Below are 10763 nucleotides of genomic sequence, written 5' to 3'. Positions count from 1 at the left end.
CGTCGGGCTCCGTGCTGACAGCTCAGAGCCTGGAGCCTGCTTCGGATCCTGTGTCTCCCTCGGCCTCTGCCCCTCCCCTGCTCATGCTCGCTCTCTCTCTCTCTCTCTCTCTCTCTCTCAAAAAATAAATAAATAAACATTTAAAAAAAATTTAAAAGACCAAAAACCACAAAAAGGGAAAAGTCTGTGATCCCACTCCAAACAGTAACCCAATAACCACTAATAATGGGTTGTTGCTACTTCTAGGTTTTTCCATCATGCAAATACTTTCCTTTTGTTTTTTTTTAACGTAAATGAGATTATATTCTAAATAACATTCTGCATCTTACTTTTTTTTGATGTTAATTTATCTATTTTTGAGGGAACGAGTGGGGTGTTTATTTTTGAGAGAACGAGGCGGGGAGGGGCAGAGAACGAGGGAGAGAGAGAATCCCAAGCAGGCTCCGCAGGGACAGCACAGAGTCCTATGCGGGCTCGTGCGTCTCACAGCCCTGGGATCATGACCTGAGCTGAAATCAACCGACTGAGCCACCCAGGCGCCCCTGCATCTTGCTCTTTAAACATTTAGGACATTTTTTTCATGTCCACACGTATAGATCTCTTCAATTCTTTTTAGCTGTAGCAGTGCTCCACTTAATTTAAATAACTCCCTTATTACTGGACTTCAGCAATAAGGATACACACTTTTTTTTTTTTTTACTCTTGCAGGCAGGCTGTAGCAAACATCCTCAGACACGTCTTGGCAACTTTTGTGTTTACCGAGGACAAAAATAGCTTCATTTGTGTCCTAATGAAGATGGTGAAGCCATCAGAATAGGACCACCCATAGGTTTTTTAAAAAACAGATTGGGGTGAGGGGGTATATGGAGGAGGGTGGGGATGATAATGGTGGATGTTTGGGCTTCGTTTGGGGGTTTTTGTAATAATGGAAACAAAAGTCCAGTTTAGCGTGAATCTCATCTTCCAGCTCTAGAATCCTTTTTTTTTTTTCTTTTTTTTTTTTTTTTAATGTTTATTTATTTTGGGGACAGAGAGACACAGAGCATGAATGGGGGAGGGGCAGAGAAAGAGGGAGACACAGAATCAGAAGCAGGCTCCAGGCTCTGAGCCATCAGCCCAGAGCCTGGCGCGGGGCTCGAACTCACGGACCGCGAGATGGTGACCTGAGCTGAAGTCGGACGCTTAACCGACTGAGCCACCCAGGCGCCCCGCAGCTCTAGAATTCTAAAACTATTGCTTTTCAATTTAATCTAAAAGCTCAGTTTTGAATCGGACTGTGTGAAGTTCAAGAACATTATCTTACCTATATCCCAGTAAGATCTCTAACTGGATACACCCCTCGGTCTGGCATTCAGTGGGTCAGTTTCCACTTTTTCCTATTGAAGCACTTACAGGTTCTTTAATTACACAGGTAACTATGGTTTGAAATTCAAAACAACAGTGTGTCTTTCATATTTCTCCTCAGAAAGAAAAATCCAACAGTAAACAACACCACTAGAGTTTCTCCTCTGCCACCAGTCGCACCTAGATGCCCTCCTGGTTCTGCAGTGTAGATAAGTCACTGATCTCTCCCCACCTGTGAAATGGTGCCGCCTCCCTTGAATCACTATTGTCTGGATTACAGACGATTTGTGTAAAGCACGGGAACAAGGTACGTATTCAAATAACGGCAGTTCGCATTCTTTTTCGATCGAAACGGCCAGGATTAAATAGCAAGCAAAAGAGAGAAAAGTAGCTCAAGAAATGTAAGTGGCCCCTTTGGACATTTTTAGTGGCTGAAGTCAATTAAGGGAGCGCTACCTGCCAAGTTCTGTGTGAAGGATTTCACCTACGTTGATCGCTCTACTGAACTCTCGTGACAGAGTTAAGAAAGAAGCCATCTTTTCCCGTTTCGTAGATTGAAAAGCTGAGGCCCATGTTTAATGTTTCTCAGATATATCAAACGAGCAAAACGATAAGCTGTTATTAAAACTCCAATCAGGGGCGCCTGGGTGGCTCAGTCGGTTGAGCGTCCGACTTCGGCTCAGGTCACGATCTCGCGGTCCGTGATTTCGAGCCCTGCGTCGGGCTCTGGGCTGATGGCTTGGAGCCTGGAGCCTGCTTCCGGTTCTGTGTCTCCCTCTCTCTCTGCCCCTCCCCCGTTCATGCTCTGTCTCTTTCTGTCTCAAAAATAAATTAAAAAAAGTTAAAAAAAAAATTTTTTTTTAAATAAAAAAAGAAAGCAAGGGTGAAAGAAGCCCTCGCTAGACCCGAGCCACGGATATCTTCTGCAGAATTCTTTCTCTTTTTCCCTCAACAACAGCTCATGAGCTCTGTCTTTGGCCTGAGAAAAGCACATACTTCAGATGCATAGGGATTCTGTAATGGTTTCTTTTTTGTGTATTTTTCTTGCGTCTTTATGTACAGTCTCTACATGTTGTCTGCAAATCCCACTGAACATGATGTATCCTGACCCCTCTTCCCACCTGATTAGCATAATAGTGCTGGCGCCTTTGAGGCTTTTAGCTACAATCACCAAAAGTCCTACCTAAAATGGCTTCGCCAGTGAGGACAGTGTCCTTTCCCACACGTAAGGAAGTCCCTGCTGGGGCAGCTCCAGAGTTGCTGGAGTCCGTGGCTCACACTCTCTCCGTCCTCTCTGCCCTCATCTGTGTGTCAGCTTTGTCCTCAGTACGTTCCTCTCAAGGCTGCGGGATGGCCACATTGTCCCGGCTCCCACACCCAGACGTGACGGTATCCTGCAGACGACAAAACTCTGACCTGCCTTGTACGTCACCTGCCCCACCTGAGTCACCTGAGTTAGCCGGCCTGCACTGTCCAATAGATGGGCCGATGGATGCTTACATTTTAATTCATTAGCATTCAAGACAATCAACAGTCCTAGGTGCTCTGGGGGCTCAGTCGGTTGAGTGTCAGACTTCGGCTCAGGTCGTGATCTCACGGTTCATGAGTTCGAGCCCCGCGTCGGGCTCTGTGCTGACAACTCAGAGCCTGGAGCCCGCTTCGGATTCTGTGTCTCCCTCTCTCTCTCTGCCCCTCCCCCGCTCACACTCTGTGTCTCAAAAATGAATAAATATAACAAAAAAAAAGAGAATCAACATTTCCTCAGTCACACCAGCACATTTCCGTTATCAGAGACACTTCTATTGGATGTTCCCCTTAAACTAATCAACAGCAAGGCGACTACGATTACTATGACTGTTAAGAAAAGCATTAAGAGTGGAGCCCTCATTGGTAGTTACCAAGCTCCAGTTTTGTGCCTTGACCTTGCAGGGACTGGGAATACAAAGATAGACCTTGGTCCCTACCCTCAAAATTGTACACCCTAGCAGGGGTGACAGGCATGTACAGACACCAGAGTGAAGACCAGGACCAATCAAAGGGCTGAGTGCTCTACTTAGGGAGCCATTTTTCTGGGGGAGAGCAGGGAAGGCCACCTCCAGAGCACTTACGTGGCCAGACAAGCAAAAACGAAGGTTAAGAAAGGCAGGAAAACAGGAGTGGGGCACGTTGCCTTAAAGAAGCTGAGTCCAGCCCAAAGTTAAAAACCAGACTCCGAAAAATCAGAATTTCAGGATATTTTAAATCTTTTTTTTTTTTTTTTTTGGTTTTCTTCAAGTTCATAGTGAAACAAGTCATTAGGATAGATTGTAAAGGGGCTCCAGGCCAACAGCCCTTTGTGGGGGATGCGAACCCTCCGTGAGAACTTTCCCTTTATTGTATATATATTCTTAAGTTTATTTTGGGAGAGACAGTGTGCCAGCAGGGGAGGGGCAGAGAGAGGGAGAGAGAATATCCTAAGCAGGCTCCGCACTGTGGGCACAGAGCCCGACTCAGGGTTCCATCTCACAAACCATGAGATCGTGACTTGAGCCGCGATCAGGAGTTGGACACTTAACGGACTGAGCCACCCAGTCACCCCGAGAATTTTACCTTTAATGAGGCTTTCTTCCTTTGGTCACCAGACTGTCCCCGGTGTGTTACTTGATGTCTACAGAACATTCATATTTGTTATGATGCAACTGTCCGCATTTAAATGTAAACGGTATGTTTACGCTGTAACAGAGTGACTGGTTTTTAATGATGTCATTTCAAGAGATTACTGGGTTGCTTTTCCAGGGGCGTCTTGGCTGGTAGATGGGCTGCAGTGGCCAGCAGACGTGATCACATCCTGTTAACAGCAACTGATCCTTTCTCCCTGGGAGCCCAGTGCAGCAGGACACATCCTCTCGTGCTCCTACTGCCCTTAGCTCCGCTGGACCCCGCTGAGGAAACCATTGGCCCCCTCTAGACCAGGCGTGTCGGACTCTTGGCTTGTCCGTTTGCCCAGACAGCACCCTCACCTCCGTCCTCAGAGGCATGTGCCATGCCCTGTCCAGAGTGTTGAGAACCACAATTCTCTGTCTTCCAAGCATCAGAGACCTCACCCTCACCACAAAGTCAATGCAGCTTAACCTTCAGGGCTCTCATCTGCATTGGCCCCTTCCAACGCCCTGCAGGGTTTTACCAAGGGGTTCACATGGCCATATGTTGTAAAATTTGCAAAAACAGTACATTTTCATTGCAACTGATTAAGAATGCTGCTTCTTTTACTCAGATTCCCACTCTTTCACATAACTCTTCAGATGGGGCGACATTGGAGGGATTTTTGGAACCCAGTTAAAGGGAAGGTAAGTGAAGGATGAGTTTAGTTTGGGTTTAGAAGCATATATTTGTGTAGGTCACAGTCACTTCCATGTACAGTTATGTTACTGCCAGTCAGCCGGAGAAAGAATTGCTTTCCAGAACATTCCTATCACCCACTATGCTGACTTGTCCACCATATCGGTACTTGGATGCAGCGCCTCGAGTCATATGGAAATATGAACATGTCTTGTAGCCCCACCACCAGGTATAAAATATATGAGGAGTAGAGGAGAAATAAAGTCCGAAATGTAGGGAGTCAGAGATAATATACGGAAAACTCTTCCAAATATCAGATACGGAAAATTGTTAAGTGAATGGTTCTGTTCTCCCAACACCTAATCAGACTGGAAGTCCTCTCTTATCAGGAAGATGTCTGATACCAGAGTGTATACAACTCCAAAAAACTAATCCCCTTTTGTTGCCGTTATTATTATTATTTTTTAACGTCTATTTATTTTTGAGAGAGAGAGAGTGAGAGCAGAGGAGGGGCAAAGAGAGAGGGAGACACAGAATCCAAAGCAGTCTTCAGGCTCTGAGCTGTCAGCACAGAGTCTGGTGCGGGGCTCGAACTCACGAACCACGAGATCAAGACCTGAGCCGAAGTTAGAAGCTCAACCGCCTGGGCCACCCAGGTGCCCCATTGCTGTTATTTTTAATAGCAATTGTGACAAACAGGATTTATGAGAATTCCTGTATTTATAGGGCATGTACTCCAAGCAGAACAACAAAGCAAGTATCTTATAACAGTTCACATATGAGCTTTTTGAGAAAAGTTTTCTCAAATTTGAATACAATCGTAAACATTTACATGACATTACCAATAACAAGTTGGGAAGCTAAAAGGAAAGTTTGTAAAGTAGCAACGATAAAGAAATATTTTTGACCAATCACTCTAAGGCTTTAGGAAGGAAGGAAATATTGACTCTTCTCTCTTGAGATTGTGAGATCACAAAACTATAATCAAATGAAGAGGTAATGAGAAGGTTCGCAGCCAAAAGATGTTTTTAAAAGAAAAAGATTCTAAAGGTATGCAATTAGTAAAAGGCAATAATAATATAAATCATAAAGCAGTTAATGAGAATATTTTATGTTGTTGATATGTGTTAATTTTTTAAATTTATTGTGATTCTTTTCTAAATAAACATTTATATTTGTAACAAGTTTTTACTCATAATTTTGATTCTTTTTTTTTTTTCTTTTGATTCCCCCAGTCTAAAGAGCTTTAGACTCAGGCCCTCTGTAAAACCTGGATCCCTGGCTGTTCAAGGGAGAAAGTGAGGTAATACTCAAGCAACGTTTGTTTCACCCAAGCAGGTGAGTCTGTGGTCTTGTGGAAGTTTCCACTTTAAAAAAAGACACATTTGTGGGGCACCTGGGTGGCTCAGCCAGTTGAGCGGCCGACTTCGGCTCAGGTCATGATCTCACAGTTCACGGGTTGGAGCCCCGCGTCGGGCTCTGTGCTGACAGCTCGGAGCCTGGAGCCTGCTTCGGATTCTGTGTCTCCCTTTTTCTCTGCCTCTCTCCTTCTCAAAAATAAATAAACATTAAAATAGTAAAAAAATAGGGGCACCTGGGTGGCTCAGTCGGTTAAGCGTCCGACTTCAGCTCAGGTCACGATCTCGCAGTCCGTGAGTTCGAGCCCCGCATCGGGCTCTGTGCTGATGGCTCAGAGCCTGGAGCCTGCTTCCGGTTCTGTGTCTCCCTCTCTCTCTGCCCCTCCCCCATTCATGCTCTGTCTCTCTCTGTCTCAAAAAATAAATAAACGTTAAAAAAATAAATAAATAAAATAAAATGTTTAAAAATAAATAAAAATAAATAAAATAGTAAAAAAATAAAATAAAATAGAACTTTGGGTTAGGTGAGCTAACCGTTCCTTTCCGTGTTTCTGATTTTAACAGCTAAGTATTGCTAAGTCAAGAAACTCCATGACTTGCTGCAGAGAACGCAGAAGAATGACATCAATTTTTAATTTGCAAATGAGTGCTGCTAACTTTGTGAAATCTGATTGTTCACGTATGTAGGTTAAACATATCCCTCATGTATTATTCATGTTGTTTAATTATTTAATGCATCCTTTTTTTCATAACAGGGCAAAGGTAAACTTTTGCACTGCCCCTTCTAGACAGTCACAAATTTGGCCTAAGTGGAATCCAAAGCAGTTATGCTTTTCTACTTTTTTAAAGTTTATTTATTTTGAGAGAGAAAGAGAGGGAGAGTGTGCGGGCAAGTGGCGGTTGGGGGGTGCAGGGAGAGAGAAAATCCCAAGCAGACTCCCCACTGCCGGTGCAGAGCATAACTCGGGGCTTGAACTCACAAACCATGAGATCATGACCTGAGCCGATATCAGGAGTCGGACACTTAACTACCTGAGCCATCCAGGAACCCTTATGCTTTGTTATTAAAACTGTACCACCACCTTCATTTTTATATACTTTCTAATTTGTTTAAAAAAATTGTTTTAATGTTTATTATTGAGAAAGAGAGAGAGAGCAGAAGCGGGAGAGGGGCAGAGAGAGAGAGGGAGACACAGAATCTGTAGCAGGCTCCAGGCTCCAAGTTGTCAGCACAGAGCCTGACACGGGGCTCGAACCCACAAACCGTGAGACCATGACCTGAGCCGAAGTTGGACGCTCACCCAACTGAGCCACCCAGGCACCCCAGTTTATACTTTCTAATTTTTAAGCTATCCTTATAATATATATGATCCTACTTTGTCTCCATCAAATTCTTAGAGGGTACATGGAGCAGATAACTATCTCCATTTGATGGATTCAGAAACGGAGACAGAAAGAGGCAAAATGACTTTTCTATTCATTTTAGTTGACTAGAGACAGAAACAGCTGGAAGACAGGTCCTCCGATGCCCACTCTCCGTATTAAGGTCAATACATAGAAATAAATAAGTCTGGGATGGATAGGAGGACACTTTGGTTATCAGTTACTGGTATATATTAGCCAAAAGCTGTGGGTTTTCATGACAATGGGAACGTGGATGGCAGCGTAAAGCCCATGCAACGTGGGGAGGGCGTTTATCCAATGTTGGGGGGCAGATCTCAAACTCATTTCAAACATGAGAGCAAAAGCATGTAAGACTAGCCAGTCCCTGAAGGTAAGTGACACGTGGCCCTGAACCCCCTGCTGGCCCCAGTGCGTGGCTGAATGTGCTGGCCGTGTTACGAGCACCATCAGATAGCTCCAAGTCTGTAGAACAAGATAGCATGTCTGGGCACGGGTTGGCTGGCTGGCGTGGGCTCCTTCTCACTGACCTGTTCTCCTCTGGGTGCTTGAGATTAGGCAGTGTATTCCGGCAGCATGAGAGAGGCCACGTGAAGGGGAGGACACGGGCACTTCCTGCAGCCGGTGCACCTGCTCAGGGGCCTCTATTCAAATATTGATGACCAGGAGCTCTGCCACAATGGTGCACAGCCAGTGCCTCTCTGCTCCCTCCTTCGGTGGAACGGGAGGCCCCCCTGAGACGCAGGCCATTCAGGAGAAAGCGGTTTCTGACAAGTGCCCCTCTAAGAGCTCAGCTTGGAAGGTAGGACCGCTCACCAGTGTGTGTGCGCACAAGAGCCCTTGAGATGAGTTTGGTGACTGGTTGTCTTGCAATCGTTGCTGGCTGTTCCTTTTTATGTCTGTATATACTTGAAACCGCACGGAACACCTTTTCGGCACGGGTGTCGCAGGGGACTCGGCTCTGGGCCTGAGCCAATCAGTCGGTAAGGCCCGCAGTTACCAGGACTCACGCTTTGATGGGGCCTGTCCAGCCTAATTGGACAGTCACTGTCCTCCACGGCGACATCAGGCCCGTGGAGACACTTGAAGTCACCCACGCAATCACAATTTCAGCCCCCGGTAACACAAATAAAATCCGAACATAGTTAAAACGAGATTTGCAGTATTCAATTGGTGATTCTGGCTGCTCGGAGTTTTTAATGGAGAAAAACACATCTTGGTTTTATTATCTGCCCAGACACCGATTTGTAAGGTCTCTCCCTGCCTAACATTTAAGAATCGCTGGTAAAATTTCACTTTTTAGTGTTTTCTGTGCATCTAGACCATTCCCTAACCTGGCCTTTGTGAAAGATAATCTACAGCCATCAGAAAGGAGAACAGGGATGGTGTGGGGAAAGAGAACGCATACTTGAAGAACGCTATCTGAATGGCAAGATCTGCAAAACGCATGTGCCTTCAATACCTCCCCACAAACTTAGGAGGGCAGTATCAGAATCCCCATTCTACAGATGCGTATACTGAGGCTCCTGGGCCTTATGCAATTCACCCAAGGCTACGTAGACAATGGATACTGGCCTGCTGCATCCCTGAGACCCGTCTCCAATACCCAAATAGTTGAGCCATGTTTACGACAGCTAACCATTTGTCAACTCTGGGGACTCTTCATCCCTCAGTAAATGAAATGCACTTGCGTTTGTGAGTCGCTTCAAGGTTCACAAGTCTGATATGTCACCACAGGAAAGCAGACTCATAAAATGTCGTGCGTGGTAAAACTGCTCATAAAGGCTGATCTTCTGGACAAGACCTGAAAAGCAGACAGTTCATTTGTCTAACTGGTCCTTAGCATTAATGGACTTTGGTCAATGTCTCAGTAGCAGCATAAGCAGCATAAGGAATCTGGGAATTTAGACCAAAGACTTGCTCTTCAACTTGACTGTCAGGTGCTCTTAGTTTTATCATTCAACTTTGCTGTGCTTTGTCCTGCTTTCTCTAGCTATAAAATGGGCACAATAAATTATTCTGGAGTTGTCATGAGACTTGTATACGTGAAAGCTCTCTTCAAAGCTGTTATTCGGGTGTCTCAGATTTTATCTAAGAAATATAAGCAAGATGCAAAGTAGATTCACCATTAATTAACGGCTGATGTTCACTGACTACTCTCTGCATGCAGGCATTATGCTAAGGGCCTTCCAGCCACCATTTGACTTAATCCTGCCAACGCTATGAGAGGATTAGTGGTATTTCCCCATTTTGCAGATGGGAAATGCAAGGCACAGAAAAGCAAGCAACCTTCCAAGTCACATAGGTAGAAAGTGGTGGAGTCACGTGAGATTCCAACTCAATGGTTTCTTTCCAGAGCCCATGAGGCTATACTGCCTTCCATATTGCAAGTATGACAAAATGACAAGGTGTTAGACAATTCATCACCAAAGGATAAACATTTGACCTCCATGCTCCTGCCAGAAGATTCCAGCTCACACATACACCTGACCACATTGGCCCCTAGAAGAGAGCCTTGTTAGTCCCTGGCACCGATGCGTTATGTCTCCTTTTTTGGCGGTTCCTGACCCGGCTCTTCTGGTTTCTTCCCCTCTACCACCACCCTCTGGCCTTTCCCTCTGCTGATTCTTGGTGCCTTAGAGACCTACTCACACTATTCCTCCCATCTACTCTCCTTCCTAAACCCCGAGAGCAGGTTGCCCGTCTGCCTAGACCTTGTCTAGTGAAACCCTTTATGTCTGTGTCTGTGTCCCTGCCGTATGCATCTCAAGGACTGCGTGGCATCTCGGCCATCTCGGTATCTTCAGCACCTCATATTACCCACATTCAAATTTGTCCACAGCGAGGCTCTGAAACTTGCTAGACAACAGGACCTTGGATTAGATCCCAGAACAGATGAGGACATATTAATGGAAAAATAGGTGAGATCCGAATAAAGTCTATAGGTAGGTTAATAGCATCGTACCAACTTTAATTTCCTAGTTTTGAAAAACATACCATGGTTACGTAAGACAACACTAGAGGAAGCTGCACGGAGGTTATATGGGGACTCTCTACAGCATCTTTGCAGCTCTTCTGGAAATCTAAAATCATTGCAAAATAAAAAGTTCAAAAATCCAATCATTAGATGACTTTGTAGCATAGTGTTTAAAGCCCCCTTTTTTAAAAAAAATATAATTGTTGGTCAAATTGGCTAACATACAGTGTGTCAAGTGTGCTCTTGGTTTTTGAGGTAGATTCCATGCTTCGTTGCTTACATACAACACCCAGTGCTCATCCCAACAAGTGTCCTCCTCAATGCCCATCACCCACTTTCCCCTCTCCCCCACCCCCCATCAACCC

The sequence above is a fragment of the Panthera onca genome, chromosome C1, assembly GCF_046562875.1.
Source record: "Panthera onca isolate mPanOnc1 chromosome C1, mPanOnc1 haplotype 2, whole genome shotgun sequence".
NCBI lineage: Eukaryota > Metazoa > Chordata > Mammalia > Carnivora > Felidae > Panthera > Panthera onca.
Note: the sequence above shows the minus strand (reverse complement) of the source record.